We start from the raw sequence: 6,659 nt of genomic DNA, 5'->3' as shown, positions 1-6,659 counted from the left end.
TGCATAAATAAATTCTTTTTAATAATTTTACTCCAATGTTGGCCTACTATGAACAGTATTTTGCTAACTGAACAATATAATGTGGAATTATTATCATATCAGTATAAATGAAAATACTTCATTTAAAAAATAGTTGGCTTGGTCTCCTCTTGAAAGGGTGTACCAGAACTGATTTAACTAATTCCTTGCTGACTGGCAGCTAGGTTATTTCTGTTGTGTGTATTCTTTTCTCCTTCATGATTTTGAGTATTTTCAAGCTTTGATTTGGTTCACACGAAATTGCTGATGGTGAACCATTTTGGGTTTACCTAGGCAACAGTGTCGTTTCATTCAACCTGATTTTTGTGAAAAGGATAACTTGCTAGAAGTGGAGCTCCTGGATTGAAGGAGATGGACACTTGTAGAATGAATCAACATTTCCAAATCACCCTGCAAGGGAAAGGTGTGGTTCCATGTCCAGTGTGCCAGAATTCCTGTTTCTCCAAACTCGCTGCTGGTACAGAATGTGATTGAATGTCCGTAACTTCATCAGTGCCATAGGTAGGAAATGGTACCTTGCAATATAACTTGCACTACTTTTATTGTTAGGCTGAGCATCTTTCTACATGTATACGAACTAATTGTATTTCTGATTTTGTGGCCTTCTCTTGAAATCTTCTGTTTTTCTTTTAGATTTTTTTCTTTTCTTATTGATTTGTGTGTGTGTGCTAAGTCGCTTCAGTCATGTCTGACTCTTTGTGACCCAAAGACTATAGCCCATCAGGCTCCTCTGTCCATGAGATTCTTCAGGCAAGAATACTGGAGTGGATTGCCATGCCCTCCTCCAGGGGATCTTCCTGACCCAGGGATCGAACCTGAGTCTCTTATGTCTCCTGTGGTGAAAGGAAGGCTCTTTACCTCTAGTGCCACCTGAGAAGCCCATTGATTGATTCGTAGAGGCTCTCTATAAAGAGAGGGTCTCTATATCTGCAATATGAGTTGCAAACATTTCCTCCTGCTTTGTAGCTTGTTTTCAACTTTATTTTTTATTTCCATGGTTCTGCTTTCACATTTATGCGGTTAAATTTATGAGTTTTTCATGTTGTGATAAAAAAACTACTTCCTCTATCCAAGATGATTTGTAAAGAATTTTCATATTTTCTTCTAGTGTTTTATGGTTTCAATTTGTATTGAATCTTTAAAAAATATGGAGCCCACTTTGATGTATGAAGTATGGTCAGTAGCCAGTTATACATATTTTTTTCAGATGGATACGCAATTTTCCCCAAATCCATTTTTATATATCTTTTTTACCTTTTTTATATATTTTAAATTTTCATATGTATTCAGGTTTGTATTCTGGGATTCCTGCTATATGTCACTATAGTCTGTCTGTGTAGCTCCTCTGTCCATAGAATTCTCCAGACAAGAATACTGGAGGGGGTTGCCATTCGCTTTTCCAGGAGATCTTTCTGACCCAGGGATCAAACCTGCATGTCTTTCGTCTCCTGCATCGGCAGGTGGGTTCACCACCTGGGAAGCTCTATTTTTGAGGTTAGGATACATTTAAAGTATATATTCATAAAGCTGTATATCATGCAAACATACTCTGTTTTTCTATTTGTTCAAGTTTTTATTAAGATGAGCTACTATTTTTAACATCTATTGATGCAATTCAATATCATTTTAGCATCTTTAGCGATGATCATGTAATTTTTCCCTTTTGATAAATTCCTATGATGAATTGGGCTTCCCCAGTGGTTCGGATGATGAAGAAACTGCCTGCAATGCAGGAGACCCGGGTTCGGTCTGTGGTTGGGGAAGATCCCCTGGAGCAGGAAATGGCAACCCACTCCAGTATTCTTGCCTGGAAAATTCCATGGACAGAGGTGCCTGGGGGTGGGGGGGCTACAGTTCATAAAGTTGCAAAGAGTTGGACACAACTGATTCATTTTCACTTTATGATGAATTATATGGATGGACTTCCTAACCTTTCAACATTCGGGAATTAAGCTTCAGTTGGTGCATTATATTTTCAAAGTGTTGCAGGAGTCCGTTCATTATTGTCTTAGTTAACTTGGGCAGCTATAAGAAAATGCCAAAGACTAGGTGACGTAAACAACAGACATTTATTATCACGGTTTTGGAGGCTGTAAAGCCCAACATGATCGGCTTGCTGCTTAATTCATTTTTAGAGACAGCCCTCCTCCAGACTTGTAGGCAGCTGTCTCTTCCTGTGTAACGCATGGGAGAGAGAGAGAAGGCCCACCCTTATGATCTCGTCTAAACCTGATCACCTCCCCAGGGTCCCACTTCTAAATGCCATCACACTGGGAGCCAAGGCTTCAGCTTATGAATTTTGGGGAGATACAATTCAGTCCATAGAAGTTATCAATACATGTAAATTAGTTTGGTCTGCAACTTACTTCTTTTCTCTTTTTCTGTAAGACAGCTTCAAAAATGGTTTTATATTTCTGTACTCTAGAACACTTCAGGTTGGACTGGATTAACCTCTTCCTTACAGATATGGTATAATTGCCCTGTGAAATCATTCGAGGTGCTTGTTTGGGGGGATGTAGCACTTTGAATGTGCTCATAGGTTTAACGTACATTAATGATGCATAATGCCTCATTAGCTTGTATTAAGCCTTCTTGTGTGGGGACCTAGCAAAACCCTCGAAAGACCCTAGAAATCCGTCTACTTGGTCATATGGTTTTTGTACGAAGTAGTGTTTTTAATCACAATTGGCTAAGGCGTTTTGTGAAGTCCTTTTTCTTTTTCTTTCTTTAGCTTTATGTGTCTATTTCTATATTTTTGACTGCACTGGGTCTTCATTGCTGCACATGGGCTTTCTCTAGCTGCAGAGATTGGGGCCACTCTCTAGTTACGGTGTATAGGCTTCTCATTGCACTGTTTCTCTGCAGAGCATGGTCTCTAGAGTATGCAGGCTTGTAGTTGCAGTGGGCAAGCTCAGTAGCTGAGGCTCATGGGCTTAGTTGCCTTGCAACATGAGAGATATTCCTGAACCAGGGATCAAACCCACATCCCTTGCACTGGCATGTGGATTCTTTACCTCTGGACCATCCGGGAATTCCTCAAAGGTCTCTTCCCAAGCTGATTTCTGTGTCACTCTTCTGGTTTTGGCAGGTGATGTTGGAGTGGCTGCAGACATTTTTGAGGATCTTGCTAAGGGGAACAAGGTAACCTCAGTAATGTGCCACTCAGATCCACCCTTCAAGAAAAGACTCACAAATGAGCTGAAGAAAGTATAGCCAGGAGGCAGTCTCTGTCTGTCTTCTCCCTCAGGGTCTATTTTAGACATAAAGAGACTCCTTGTTCAAGGTCACTCCCCTCCCGGGACAGCCGTCTTCTCCAGTGACTGAGTGAGGAGGCATAGAGAGGCTCAGGCATTCAGCTCACTGCTCAGCTGTCTCTAGGGCTCTCAGCATCACAGCCTCTGTGCTGTCCTGCTTCCTCCCCACTGCAGATGTTTATCCCTAATGAAGACCTTCCACACTTAACTGCCTCCTAGTATCTGCCCCTGAAGAATCTAATCTGTGACAGGAAAAGTAGAGTTCAGTATATATTTCAATCAGTTCAGTCATTCAGTCACGCCTGACTCTGTGACCCCATGGACTGCAGCACGCCATGCTTCCCTGTCCATCACCAACACCCAGAGCTTGCTCACAGTCCTGTCCATCCAGTCGGTGATGACATCCAACCATCTCATTCCTCTGTCAGCCCCTGCTTCTCCTGCCTTCACTATTTCCCAGCATCAGGGTCTTTTCCAGTGAGTCAGTTCTTCACATCAGGTGGCCAAAGTATTGGAGTTTCAGTTTCAGCATCAGTCCTTCCAATGAATATTCAGGACTGATTTCGTTTAGGATGGATTGGTTTGATTTCCTTGCTGTCCAAAGGACTCTCAAGAGCCTTCCTGAACAGCACGGTTCAAAAGCATCAGTTCTTCAGCACTCAGCTTTCTATATGGTCCAACTATCACATCCTTGCATGACTACTGGAAAAACCATAGCTTTGTGTATACAGACCTTTGTAGGCAAAATAATGTCTCTGCTTTTTAATATGCTGTCTAGGTTTACCATAGCTTTTCTTCAAAGGAGCATGTCTTAATTTCATGGCTTCAGTCTCATTCTGCAGTGATTTTGGAGCCCAAGAAACTAAAGTCTGTCACCATTTCCATTGTTTCCCCGTCTATTTGGCATGAAGTGATGGGACTGGAAGCCACGGTCCTAGTTTTCTGAATGTTGAAATTTAAGCCAGCTTTTTCACTCTCTTCTTTTACTTTCACCAAGAGGCTCTTTAGTTCTTCTTTGCTTTCTGCCATAAGGGTGGTGTCACCAGCATATCTGAGGTTATTTGTAATTTTCCTGGCAATCTCAATTCCAGCTTGTGCTTCATCCAGTCTGGCATTTCGCATGATGTACTCTGCAAATAGGCTAAATAAGCGAGGTGAGAGTATAAGTTAAATTGGCTTTAATGGAATGCCACACACACACACACACACACACACACACACACACACACACTATGGATCTTCAATCACTTCTGGGTAGTATATGCATGTGTGTGTGTGTCTGACTGCACTGTGTCTTTCTTTGCTGCCCATGGGCTTTCTCTAGCTGCATTGCATGGGTTTCTCATTGTGGTGGCTTCTACTCTTGCAGAGCACAGGCTCTAGAGTATGTGGGCTTCAGTAGTTTCAACATGTTGACTCAGCAGTTGAGACACGGGGGTTTAGTTGCTCCGAGGCATGTGGACTCTTCCCAGAGTGAGGATCTAGCCTGTGTTCCCTGCACTGGCAGGATTCTTAGTCACTGGACCTTCGGGGAGCCCCTCTGTGTGCTGCTGTGTTCCTGCTAGCTCATATGGTAGCAAAATCACTGCAGATGGTAACTGAAGCCACGAAAGTAAAAGACGCTTGCCCCTTGGAAGAAAAGCTATGACAAACCTAGACAACATTTTAAAAAGCAGAGACATTACTTTGCCTACAAAGGTTTGTAAACTCAAAGCTATGGTTTTTCCAGTAGTCATGTATGGCTGTGAGAGTTGGACCATAAAGAAGGCTGAACGCCGAAGAATTGATGCTTTTGAACCCTGGTGTTGGAGGAGACTCTTGAGAGTCCCTTGGACTGCAAGCAGATCCAACCAGTCCATCCTAAAGGAACTCAGTCCTGAATATTCATTGGAAGGACTGATGCTGATGAAGAAGCTCTAATACTTTGGCCACCTGATACAAAGAACTGACTCATTAGAAAAGACCCTGATGCTGCCAATATTGAAAGATTGAAGGCAGGAGAAGAAGGGGATGACAGAGGATGCAATGGTTGGATGGCGTCACTGACTCAATGGACATGAGTTTGAGCAAGCTCCAGGAGATGGTGAAGGACAGGGAAGCATGATGTGTTGCAATCCATGGGGCAAGTTCATATCTCACGGTAACCTCTGCTGTTTTTTCATATTGGATGCCAGGTAAGTATATCTAATGGGAACCAGAAGGACATTGTAAGTCACCATGACTAGCTGATATGGTGTATAGAAACGGCTTACAACGCCCTTCTGCTTCCCATTAGATATGCTTACCTTGCATCAGACTTGAAAAAACAGCAGAAATTACCCTGAGATATGAACTTTCCCTATGGCACCCTGTTCTGGAAGTATCTGGTATGGAGCAGAAATAAAGTTTGAACTGTATGAAGCCAGAAGCTCATCTGTGGGAAAGTTTTCTAACTGTCAAACATTTACCTCTGTAAGCAAAGAATTTGTTTTCAGTCAGCACCTAGTCAAAAGGAAATATTTCTCCTGGGAGGAAAATACTCAGTAATGCAACATATACATTTATAAGAGTACTGCACTTAAAAAAAAAAAATCAAAGTGTGCAAAATAGAACATAGCAAGGACTTCCCTTGTGGCCCAGTAGTTAAGGTCCACCTTCCAATGCAGGTTTGATCCCTGGTCCGGGAACTAAGATCCCACTTGCCACGGAGCATCTAAGCCCAGAGGACTGTAGGTCCTGAGCGCACACCACAGAGAAGATCATTTGTGTAGCAAGTAAAACTCCATGCAGTCAAGTAAATAAATAATTTTAAGAATTAGAAGGTACCAGGATTCTCATGTGTAGGACACACATCAGAAGCAGTACTGAAAACAGGAAGTGTCTGCATTTTGGTTTTGTCTTCTGTAAGAAGATACCTTAGCAAAGCTGGGAGATTGCAGACAAACGCCACACCAAATTACCACCAAAAACGGACAGAAATTGAACAAAAAAGCATTCTACTGACAAGACTACACTTACTTATCAATGTGTCAATGCATGAAGCTTATGAGTAATTTGGTTACTCAGTTACGCAGCTCAGTGGAATATAACAGTAATTTGAAAATGCATTTGAATTGTTCTGGGGCTTCCCTGGTGACACAGCTGGTAAAGAACTCTCCTTTAATGCGGGAGACCTGGGTTCGATCCCTGGGTTGGGAAGATCCCCTGGAGAAGGGAAAGGCTACCCACTCCAGTATTCTGGCCTGGAGAATTCCATGGACTCCATGCGGTGGCAAAGAGTTGGCCCTGACTGAGCAACTTTCAATTTTCAGGTAATGACTAACATCAATTCAAATAGTGTTTAAGATTAAACAGTGCAAAGGAAATCTTAAAATACCTGAAAACGTA

This window comes from Odocoileus virginianus, chromosome 29, assembly GCF_023699985.2.
Source record: "Odocoileus virginianus isolate 20LAN1187 ecotype Illinois chromosome 29, Ovbor_1.2, whole genome shotgun sequence".
Classification (NCBI taxonomy): Eukaryota; Metazoa; Chordata; class Mammalia; order Artiodactyla; family Cervidae; genus Odocoileus; species Odocoileus virginianus.
The sequence above is the reverse complement of the archived record's forward strand: the minus strand, read 5'-3'. Positions refer to the sequence as shown.